Source organism: Tenrec ecaudatus, chromosome 2, assembly GCF_050624435.1.
Source record: "Tenrec ecaudatus isolate mTenEca1 chromosome 2, mTenEca1.hap1, whole genome shotgun sequence".
Lineage (NCBI taxonomy): Eukaryota > Metazoa > Chordata > Mammalia > Afrosoricida > Tenrecidae > Tenrec > Tenrec ecaudatus.
The window spans coordinates 85,292,225-85,304,667 of NC_134531.1; the positions used below are offsets into that span (position 1 = coordinate 85,292,225).

Sequence of the window (12,443 nt, forward strand, 5' to 3'; positions counted from 1 at the left end):
CCCGTTGTTTTTCATCCAGATAGTTCATCCAGCCTGTCCTATTCAGACAGACCTGTGGAGTCACTAACATGCACGAAAACTAGACAGAGGAACACAAAGCAACAGTATACAACCAGACAACAAAACAACCAAAACAAACCACTGAAAAAGAACAGAACAAAACAGTTCACAAGAGAAAAGCTTGTAGTTAGTTCAGGGATCTTTGCTGGCCCTTAGGAGCGTTTTCCAGTCCAGTCTGTTGGGGCACCACGCCCTGGCCCCAAAGTCCACTTTCAGCATTCCCTGGGGACCTTGCCACTCCATTCCCTTGCTGTTCCGCTGCACTCCCCCAGTGCTTTGCCTCGGTGTGGTGGGATCAGGTCAGGTGCAATTCCCACACTGTCTCCGGTGCTGTCCCCTGTATCGCCCTTAGTCACTGAGGGGCATCATGTCTCATAGTAGGGCCAGCCATGTTGTTCTCTCTGTGGACTGGCTGCTCTACTCAGGAACATCATCATCACGGCCTGGTGGGCCAGGCTGTGCTCCACTCTCTCCTCCTGCCCCTTCATCTGCTCCCGTGTGCTCTGATCAAATATGTCCATCTCCCATAGCTGCAGGGTCAATGTCGTCCTTTGGAACAAGTTCTTTTTGGGGGAGGGGCAGGAATCCACTTAATTTATGGTGCTGGGGCCAGCCTCCCAGACCTCTCCACCGGTTCCGTCCTCCACGCCGGGATATTGCATTCACACCTTGCGACACTGGGTTGAAGTCTGGTCCCACTTTCCCTGTGGAGATATAAACCATACCCTCCCCTTGGGTGGATTAATGCCCCATTTCTGTCATGCTGATTGTACTTACCTCAGGGGACTCATGTTGTATTTCTAATTGTTGTTAGTGGGTGTGGTAATTACATAATCTGTTGTCAATTTGAGACTTAAGAGTAAAGGGGTGAAGTTTCCTCTGCCTGGCAATCAGGTCGCAGCTTGATGATGACCTTATTTGGAGGCACTAAGGAGATAAGTAACTCACTGGAGGCGCGACACATGCTGACTCTGGGAGTCATTGCAGCTGACAAGGCACATGGAGCTACGTAGCGACTCCTGCCAGAGCTGAGATGCTTATATCACTGCTTGATCCATAAGACTTTTCACCCACTGGCCTGTGATCTTGCATTCGGCTTCACTGCATATGTTGCATGAATCTGAAGAGGAATTTATGGATTGGTATTGGACACATGGGCTAGTATCGAATTTATGAACTTGATCTGGACTGGGCTAGGATGTTTTCTCAATATTCAATTGCTTTGGCATATAAGTGTCTATATATTTGTTTCTGTAGTCTACCCAGACCACCACAGTGGCTAACTGGTATTAACTTCATTTTTCACTTTGTCTAGTCTTGTTTTTGTAAATAAGTATACTATTTTGGGGGGTTTCCAGGGACTATCTCAAACTGGAATCTATATGGAGTCATGCTGAGAATCTCATTTTACAATGCCTGTAAGGAGACACTTGAACAAGCACCGTTAATCTATATTTTGTATAAACATCATTGAGAAGTAACTGAAAAAATAACTTTGTTGTTTATTTGTAATCAGGCAGATTAAGTTATGCTTAGCAATTATTGTTGCTTGTTTGCTTAAGACACAATGCTGATACAAATTAAAGTAAAAGACATTAGATAAAAAGTTTAATTTTAAAAATGTAGTTTTAATCTGAGTTTTATTAATGAAGTGATTGAATGGTAATAAAACTTTGGCTTCTGACTTTTTAGGTGATTGAATTTTAACTCTTAATTATTTAGAAAAAATCAGTAGCTGTTCAAAAGTAACGCATTTAAAACAATTTTGAGGTTAGCTCAGTTATTAAATGCACTTAATCAGGGTTAGTTTTGTGTATGTGTGCTGTAATTCTTTGAGATCCAGTATATTTATTAAGAGATAAGCTGGAAGTTAAAAAACTAAACATGAAGAGTAATTTATTCTGCCTTTAGTAAGTGCCCTCCAAGGTGTTATTGTTCTGGCCAATTGCTGGAGAACAGTAGTTTTGGGGGGATCTGTTATTATGATTATTTTATTCAGGCTTTCTTGGTTTCATAATGAGTTTTAAGGTGTGTGGGTGGGGAAATCCATTTTGAAAGGACAATCATTAGTATATTCTAATTTCTACACAAGCAGTAGACAACACTTTAATTTCAAACATACTTCCACTTAAGCTTGTCTTTTCTCTTCCCTAAATCCTTCACCTCTCATAATCACCTTTCACCGTTCAGTGGCAGAAGTCCCCTGTGTGGATTTTTGAGATTGCTAGACCGATGCCATAGAACATGAAGAAGTAAGGGAGTAAGGGAATTGAAGACCGGCTGTATCTCTTTTTAGTACCCTATGCTATAGCACCCTTGTTTGGAGGAGATTCCTCCAATTACAATGTCAAAACATCTCATGATTATATACCAAAGGCTGATTTCTTGTTATTTTCAGGTACCCTGATTTCTTCTACATGTGGGAAAGAACGATTTAGAAATTAAAGCTATTCTGCAGAGCCAAAGATTTCTGTGGTTTTATGGGAGAAATGATCTGACTGTACATGTAGACAGTTCAAATTTGAGATAATTTGATCCATGCGTTTGTTGCTGATCTGCAGTCCTTTTGTTCCTAACTTTTGTAATATGTGTTACTTTCAGCTGTTGTTCCTCTTAGCATTTTAATACACTGCATAAGACCTATTATAATCTTCCTCATTAAGTATATATTAAAACAACAACAACAACAAATCAATCCAGTTGCCACTGATTTAGACACCTTTGACCTCTCGTGCAGAAGGGTAGAAATGCACTCCTTAAGGTTTCCAGCACTAGAAACTAGATTTCCAAACTTTTCTTTTGAGATCTCTTTAGGTGGACTTGAACCATCAACCATTTTTGTTTATCAGAAAATAACTCTTTTGCATCAAGTATGGATTCCCTTTCCTCATTACCATTATTATTCATGTCTTGCGAGAATTGAAGCCATGTATTTGCAAGTTCTTGCATAACTTTGTTTTTGGAGACGTACTGGAGTTAGACTAGATTTCTTATATTCTGGAAATTTCAAAATTATTTTTGATACATTTTTCCTTGAGGTGACTTGCAATGTCCTTCACCACCTCAAAGTTGAAGACATTTTTTTCTCTCTATCCACTGTTGTTGGTGCTTCTGTTTTTAAAGGAAAAGATGACTTAAAAAAAAAGATTTTATTGGGGGCGCTTACAGTGCTTGTAACAACCCACACATCAATTGTATCAAGCATATTTGTACATATGTTGCCATCATCAATTTCTAAACATTTACTTTCTATTTGAGCCCTTGGTATCAGCTCCTCTCCCCCCCCCCTTTCTTCCACCCTTCCACTCCAGTGAACTCTTGGTAAGTTATAAATTATTATTTTCATATCTCACACTGACTGCTATCTCCCTTCATTTCAATGTTTCTGTTGTTCGTCCTCCTGGGCAGGGGGTTATATGTCGATCAATGTGATCAGTTCCCCCTTCTCCCCTACCCTCCTGATATCACTACTCCTATTTCTGTTCCTGATGGGTTTATCTGACCTGGAATCCGTGTATACCTGTCTACATGCTCCATTCTAGCCAGAACTGAAAGGCAGGACTGGGGTCATGATAGTGGGGGATGAAGAAGACTCAAAGAACCAGAGGAATATTGAGTTTCATTGGTGCTATTGTACTGTACTCTGGTTGACTCATCCTTTCCTTGTGACATTTCTCATCCTTTCCTGTGACATCTTTCTTCTTTTTAAGACTAATCATACTTCTTAGGCTTTTAAACTTATATTCTGCCATTGACTTCAGAACTTTGTTTCAGCAAACATCTCTTTTAGGTGTTTTAGTAGCAGTTGTAATAACACTACTTTCATAAAAATGCCAGGTTTAAAATAATTATATTCATTCATTTGAAAATAAGTGTATGTTACTGTTAGGTGCTATTGAATTGGTACCAACTCATAGCAATCCTATGTACCACAAAATGAAACTTGCCTGGTTTCATTTCATTCCTACACCATCCTCAGAATTATTCTTATGTTTGTGATCATTGTTGTAGACAGTGTCAGTCCATCTTATTAAGGGCCTTCCTCTTTTTTGTTGCCCCCTTTCTTTACCTAGCACGATATCTTTCTCTGGGGACTGGTCTCTCCTGATAACGTGCCCTAAGTACACGAGATGAAGTTTTGCCATCCTTGCCTCTAAGGAGCAGTCTGGTTGTGCTTCTTCCAAGACAAATTTGCTTGTTCTGTAGGCAGTCCATGGTAATTTCAACATTCTTTGCCAGCATCACAATTCCTATGCATTGATTCTTCTTCAGTCTGACTTATTAGTGCCAACTTTCACATGAGGCAATTGAGAATACCTTGATTTGGGTCAAACTCACATTAATACTCAAAGTAACATCCTTGATTTTCCACACTTTAAAGAGGTCTTGTGCAACAGATTTGCAATGCATTGTTTGATTTCTTGACTACTGTTCCTTGAATATTGATCGTGGATCCAAATAAGACAAAATCCTTGAAAACTTCAATCTTTTCTCCATTTTTTCATGATGTTATTTATTGATCCAGTTGTGAGGATCTTTATGTAGACTTGTAATCCATGTTGAAGGCTGCAATCCTTGATCTTCATCAGTAAGTGCTTCAATTCCTCAATTTCAGTAAGCAAGGTTGTGCCATCTGTATATTGCAGATGGTCAATAGGCCTTCCTCTAATTCTGATGCCACATTCTTCATATAATCTAGTTTGTCATTTTTGCTCAGCATACCGATTGAATAAATAAGGTCAAAGCGTACAATCCTGATGCACACCTTTTTTGATTTTAAACTATGCAGTATTGTTCTGTTTCCACAACTGCCTCTTGATCCATGTCCTAGTTCCTCAGGAGAACGATTATAGTATTCTGGAAGTTGTAGTCTTCACAAAACTATGTATAATTTTTTTTATGGTGCCCATTACTCACTGCTGTAGAAACTGCCCCTGTGAGTTTCAGAAACGGTTAGTGCTCACAGGCGTAGAAAATTACACCTTTCTGAGGATCACAGCTCACTCTGTCAGCACTACACCACCAGAACTCCTCATAGTCTAGCCATCTTTCTGGTATTCTTTGCTTTCAGCAATGATATCCTTTGTTCCACATCCTTTTCTGAATCCATTTTGATAACTCTGACAGCTTCCTGCTACTATGTGCTGCAACTGTTTTTGGGTTATCTTCAGCAAAATTTTACTTGCATATGATATTAATGATATTGTTGTCTAATTTGAGCATTTTGTTAGGTCACCTTTCAATGACATGGGTACAAATAAGGACCTCTTTCAGTCAACTGTGGCCAAATAGCTGTCTTCCAAATTTCTTGGCATAAAATAGTCAGTGCTTTCAGTGCTTCAGCAGCTTCTTGAAACATTTCAATTGGCATTCTACTAGCTCTTTGAACTAATATTTTTGTGCATTGAATATATAAAATTTATTCATGGAGTTTCTAGGTAATGCAAGCTGTTCATTTGCTCAGCTGCTAATGGAAAGCTTGGCGATTGAATCTATTTAGAAGTACCTTTGAAGAAATGCCAGGTGACCTACTTACAGAATTGAAACAGGTGCATAAGGTTGTTAGTCTTTCGTTAGTGCAAGAAAAGACATGGACACCTTTCCATTGGTACAAAAGTTTGCACATGCATCGATTGAAGGTGACTGTGACAAAGAATTACTTTCAAGTAGGGCTTATTTAGTCTTCATAGTGAATAAATTTATAGGACATTAAAGAGCAGCTAGGTCCTCACATTGGAGGTTTGAATTCTCTATGGGAGAAAGATTTACAACAGAAACCCAAATCTTTTTGGAAACTCAGAAGGACCATTGTACTCTTGTCTGTCATCCTATAAGGTCTCTGAGTTGGGATTGCTTCCCTGGCAGTGAGTTTTGGGGTTTAAGGACAACTAGGCTAGTCTGAATTGTGGAACTGTTTGTAGTTTGTACTTCATTTGGTAATGGATAGCCAGTGTAGACTTTAGCCATTGATGGGAAATGACTAAGCCTTTGGTTTAGGAAGAGTCCATTAGGACAATGATTTCCCCCCACCACCTACCACCCGTAGATGTAGGAAGAGTTAAAACAGTTGAAATATAGGGTTTGAACTAGAGTAATGGACTAGGGAATGATAAGCTGGTGTTCAAATATTTGTATGGTGTTGAAATAAAGTTGGCAGAGTTTTATGGCTGGGCAGACAGGAAGGAATCAAACTTGAAGTTTGAATCTGAGCACAATCAAGTTACTGGTGTCATTGACAAACATACAGGAGTAACGGATGATATGTATATAGAGGTAGTTGGTAAGTTTTTTTAAATGTTTGGATTCACTAAATCTATAATTGGGACCCCTGGTGATATAGGGTTACACATTGAACTGCGAACTGCACAGTCAGCAGTTCAAAATCACTAGCTGCTTGTGGGTTTTTCTACTTCTGTAAAGAGTATGAAACCCACAGGGGCAGTTCTTCTCTGTCTTGTATGGTCTCTATGAGTTTGAGTTTGAAAGGTGAAGATTTTGATAACCTAAACGAGGTGCTTAGAAGGGAAGTCTGGTTTAGAGAGGGCATTTTGGGCATCATTCTCATGGATGTTTTATTGTGAGCTAATTTGTGAAAATCCAAAGTAATAAAACACAAGCAGCATAATAAATACCTTAATTTTAGGATGACATTTGTCAAAATTGCTTTTAGCTATTCAGCTGCTTTTATTAATATTTTTATTTTAAGGTTATATGGGAGAAGCATTATGAGAAAGCATCGTTCACTGCCATTGAGTTGATTCTGACTGAGAGTGACCTTCCGGGACAGAGTGGAACTGCTCTTGTGGGTTTCTGAAAGTGACAACAGTTTTTAGGGAAACAGAAAGCCTCATCTTTTTCCCGTGGAGCCACTGGTGTTTTCAAATTCCTGACTAAGCAGTTAGCAGCAGCAGCAGCAGCAGCAGCAGTCCCCTGTATAACCCACTATACCACTAGGGCTGTGCTTGAGAAAGCATACAGGGATCTAGTGCTGACCTAGTTCCTACTGCCACTACCTTCAAGTGGATTCTGACTATAAGGACTCTACATAGAGCGTTTCCATAAATGTTTCTGAAAATCTTCATGGGAGCAGATGGCCTAATCTTTTATGCTTGGATCCTTTCATACAGTTCCTCATGTTTGGTGACCCCTGACCTTAAAATTATTTTCATTGCTACTTCATAACTGTAATTTTGCTACTGTTATGAATCAGGCTACCTCTGTGGGTTGTTCAACCCACAAAGGGGTCATGATCCACAGGTGAGAAGCGCTGTGTTAGAGGGACAGTAATCAAGGTAGTTTCGTTGGGATATAGAGTATTTATAAAGTAACTGTGGCCATATGGTGATCTTTGAAGCTGTGATGTCTGGTTTTGTTTTCCCTTCTGTCTAGGAGTGTTTTTGGGGCCAGATGAGAGAATAGATCTAAGAATACTTTAAACTTTTGATTGTGTGTGTGTGGTACATTTTTGTTCGAGGAAATGAAAGTTCAGCAAGTAAGATAGTAAGTCTGGTTTCATTCAAAGCTTATATTCTTTCCATTTGACTTGATGAGAATTAGGTTTCTAAAGAAAGTTTAAAAGGTATTCTCATGTTTATACAAAGGGGCTTTAAAAGTTCCCGGAAAAGTGAAATGAAAAGAAAATGTATTTTCTCACAACTTTTTGAAGCCTCTTTTATGTACATAAATTTACACACACCTACATTTTTCTTATTACCTCTTTCTCTCTACAGGTAACATCTTTCTCAATTTCTTTTTTTCAATCTCCTGCTGTCTCTGCATGTGTAGCTTTTTGTATTTTAGGTTTCAATTTAAACAACTTTTTCAAGAAGTGTATAACTAAAATTCTATAGCAGAGACAAATGCTTTCATATATGCCCCTACATTGTAGTATTTATGACAGCAGGCTTTCATTGCTTGCCTTGTCTGTATGTGTTTGTAACTCATAAATTTATAGGTTATGCAATTCTGTGCTGCTACTGTTATCTTTCTGCCGTGTGCTTGGCACATATTTAGGGATAGAGCAAGTAAAATGCAATAAAATTAAAAGGCAAAGTTTGTTGTTAACCTTCAGATTCTGGCTTGGTGTTTTTTCAAATAGAGGATAGATAAGTGGTGATTTAGATAGTTACTGAATTAGTGTTTCTGCTTTTCAAAATGTTAGCTTCAGCATGGTGAACAATATTAACAATACCAAAAACATTTTTAAAAACTTGATTTACTTATGTAAAAGATATCTTTTGAACTATGTTGTAGTAATCCATTGAACTGGATAGTCACAAATCATTTCCCTGGTCTGTCTTTACGCATTGAGTGGTAGATGAACAAAAACAAAGCAAAACCCTAACCGGTTGCTAATGAGGTAGAACTATTCTGCCTCATGGTTTCCCTTCTTGTGGAAGCTGATTTTCACATAGTTCTTTTTTTTTTTGAGTGGTTGATAGGTTCAAATCATCGAGTCAGTAGCCCATAACCAATGTACCACCAGTGCTCATTACACTGAATGTGACATTTCAATTGTGGAACGTTTAAGAAAAATCTCATGTAAGTAATGGTGTCTTTTTTTTGACAATTGAAATTACAGTTAGTCCCCGAGTGGGATATGAACATCTGACGTATATCGTTTATAACAATTGGTAGCTGTGCCCAAACCCTTGTAAAGCCTATTATATTAAAAGTCCAAGGTACATGCAGTGGTTTGTATTAGTAAATGGGCACTTTTTTGTATTAGTAAATGGGTAATATGTATCAAAGCATTATTATTATTTTTATGACCCCCCCACCCCCAGCCACCATATCCATTCAGTCTCATAATGGCTATGTAGGTTTCTGAGGCTGTGACCTGTGAAGTAGCTGGTAACTGTCTGACCTTTTGGTTAACAGTCAAATGCTGATCTCACAGCACCATCCAGGAGCCTATTGTTATTGTTACTGTGTTATTATGTTAGGGAGATGTTAGTGTAGTTGAAAGTGTTTCTTTAATTTTTTTGATGCATAGACAGGTATGATGTAAACTATACATTAAACATGTGACAAATTGATGTTATATATGAATCTTACCTAATTGTTTCAACATAATGTACAGATTTGATTTAAGGGCAAATTGGTTCTCATTTGTTATCTGAGAACTGCCTGTACACAATTATGAGATTGAAAATGTGGGGGAAGTACTGATGTTAACCTCATGATAGTGTACTAATTTAAAAAAAAAAACATTTGATTACTATGTAACATTTGTTGTTTGGAGAGGGTGTGGGTTTTTCTATTTGTCATTCTTATTTCTAGGGTAATGAGAGTAAGAGTAATTATAATGGAAGTTATCTTGGTTGAATGTATTTCATATACATTTTACTTTTAAGCACTGTGTTGCCTCCTACCTTTAGTTTTTTAGCCTTGTAGTTGAGTTAGTTTTGGATGAATAGAACATTTGACAGTGTTCTTTTTCTTAAGACATAGAAGTGTCCCCAAGAAGTGAAGTCCTTCCTGGACTTTACTAAAGAAGAATTGATACATTTGAATTATGGTGCTTGTGAAGAATATTGAAAGTACCATAGACTGCCAAAGCAACAAACCGGTCTTTGAAGGGGTGGGGTACAAGCCAAAATGCTCCTTAGAGGCGAAGATGGTGAGAGATTGTTTTACATATGGTGGGCACATTGTCTGGGGAGACCAGTCCCTGCAGAAGAACATCATGCTTGGTAAAGAAGAGAGGAAGTTAAAAAGAGAAAGGTCCTTGTGTTAACTAGAGCAACATATCCAGAAACACTCCTATGTGTGTAAGAGAGAGTTTTATATGAAAGAGAATTGTATATTAAGAAAACATCCCAGCCCAGTTCAGAGCAAGCCCATAAGTCCTGTATTAGCCCATATGTCCGATACCAGTCTATAATTTCTGCTTCAGACTCGTACAGCACATGGAGTGATGCCAAATGCAGGAAGATCATAGGCCAGTGGGTGGAAAGTCTGTGGATCCAGTGGTGGTGGAAGCATCTCAGCACTAGCATTGGTCTCCATGTCACTCCTCCAGCTCCAGCATTCTGGTTCCATCAGGGGTCTCCAGGTGGCTTGTCAGCAGGAAGACAAGCAGAGTGAGTGTCTGCCCTCCAGTGAGCTATTTATCTTCTTCCTGCCTCCAAATTGAGGTCATCAGGCTGCAACCTGATTGACAGGCTAGACTATCTCCCTTCACAAGGTGACAGGAGATTATGTAACTACCACAGCCCTCAACAAGATGGGTTGACACATTGGCTACCTCAGTGAGCTCAAACATAAGAACAATTGTGAGGATAGCATAGGACCAGACAGTGTTTGATTTTGTTGTACATAGTGTCACTGTGAGTTGCAACTGAGGATGGCACCTACGAACTGCAACAACAGTAAAAGGAAACAGTATCTCTTCTTACCTAGAGTTAATTTCACCTAAGGTTTCTCTATTTAAATATGGGTGTCTCTTTCTGTCTCTACCTGAACACTTATTGTAAATTCACCCAAGCACATACATGAGTATTCTTCTACAGTTTGAGTGATATACACTTATTCTGAAATGCATTATAGTATTTTGCATGCTCTGTTCACGTGATTTACCAGTGACCTAATGTTAGTCTTTTGTCATACCCACCAAGCCACTGCCATTGTTCCTGTTCTATATGAGAGAATAGAACTGCCCCAATTGTGTTTCAAAGGCTCTGCATATTTGCAGCATCCAATAACCTCATCTTTCTTTCACGGAGTGACTGGCAGGTTTAAATTGCCAACCTTTCCATTAGCAGCCAAACCTTTAACCCACTATTTCACTAGAGCCTCCTTTCTTTCTTCATCAAAAAACAAATCCATTGTCATCGAGATAATGTCAATTCATAGCAACCTTATATAGTGCAGAGAGGAATTACTATTTTGGCTGTTCCTAGACTTCAAATTTTTACAGAAGCAGTCTGCCTCATCTTTCTCCTGTAGAGACATTGATGGATTTGAGCTGCTGACCTTACTGTTAGTAGCTCAATGCATAATCCAGTGTGGTAGTTACATAATCTGTTGTCAATTTGAGATTTAAGAGTGAAAAGGTGGAGTTTAGCTTGTCAATCAGGTTGTAGCTTGATGAGCTTTTTTAGAGGCACTAAGGAGATAAATAGCTTGCTGGAGGTGGGACACACAGATACTCCCTGCAAGACATTTCTGTTAAGAAGACACATGGAGATATGCTAGAGGCGTAGAGCTGAAGGAGCCACGTGGAGACCCCTGCCAGTGCTGAGATGCTTCTTCTACCATTGGATCCACAAGACTTTCTACTCACTGAACTGTGATCTTCCTGCATTCAGTGTTATTGCATATGTTGTGTGAGTTTGAAGAGCAATTTATAGATTGGTATCGGACATATGGGTTAATACCAGACTTACAGACTTGATCTGGACAGGGCTGGGATATTTTCTCAATACTTAATTGTTCTTGTATATAAAGCTCTTTGTTATAGACATAGGCGTATCTGTGAATTTCTTTCTCTAGTCAACCTAGACTAACACATCCACTATGCCACCTAAATGCCTTTTTCTCTTCATAGTGGCATGAAAATATGACCAAATTACGTACTTAACATCAGATGAAATTTCATTATGCTGGTCTTTAAAAAGTTGGTTTCTTTTTTTTTTTAAAACAATTTATTAGGGGCTCATACAACTTTTATCACAGTGCATACATATACATAAATCAATTGTATAAAGCACATCTGTACATTCTTTGCCCTAATCATTTTTTTCTCCTCTTTTCCAATTTTACATTTTATTAGGGACTCATACAACTCTTATTTTTTTTTAAACCATTAATTTAGATTTGAAAGTTGCAGGAACTTTAATTAAAAGAAAATAAGATAGCGTTAGGAAATCTACAGCAGTTTTAGCAAATGTATATACCTTTACCTATATACCTGCCTGAAATAATTTCAGAAAGATGTTTAAGAACATATGAGTCACATCATTGAGAATTACAGAAAAAAATGTTTAAGTTTGGATTGTGATCAGGTACACAGCATTTCAGGTAATTTAGATGATAAAAGCAAATGCCTGACAATCAGGTTTCTGCATAGTTTGTACATAAGAACTTTGGTGCCATAACGAAGAGGAAGGTTATAGTGAAAAGTGAAAGCAATCTGCTTCAATTTAGTTTTCTCAGAAAAAAGTTTATCTTAACTTGTTCTACAGGTAGTAGACAGCTTTCATTTAGTATTAAGTTAGTTTTAAATAATTGTATAGTTTAAGTTAAATATCTGTGTTCAGACCAGTCTGTTTTCACATTACATTAATCTCTACGTTATTCTTCCTGATAAGATGAGACAAACTTTAAACATAAGAGCCCATTATTATCATGCACGAACACAGAAAAACATTTATGCAAGG

At 38.2% G+C, this 12,443-nt stretch overlaps 1 protein-coding gene across 1 annotated transcript in view; it reads left to right on the forward strand.

Annotated features, from left to right (window-relative positions):
- Positions 1 to 12,443, forward strand: part of RASA1 (RAS p21 protein activator 1) — a 113,012-nt gene that overhangs the window by 36,051 nt on the left and 64,518 nt on the right. The window lies entirely within an intron of this gene.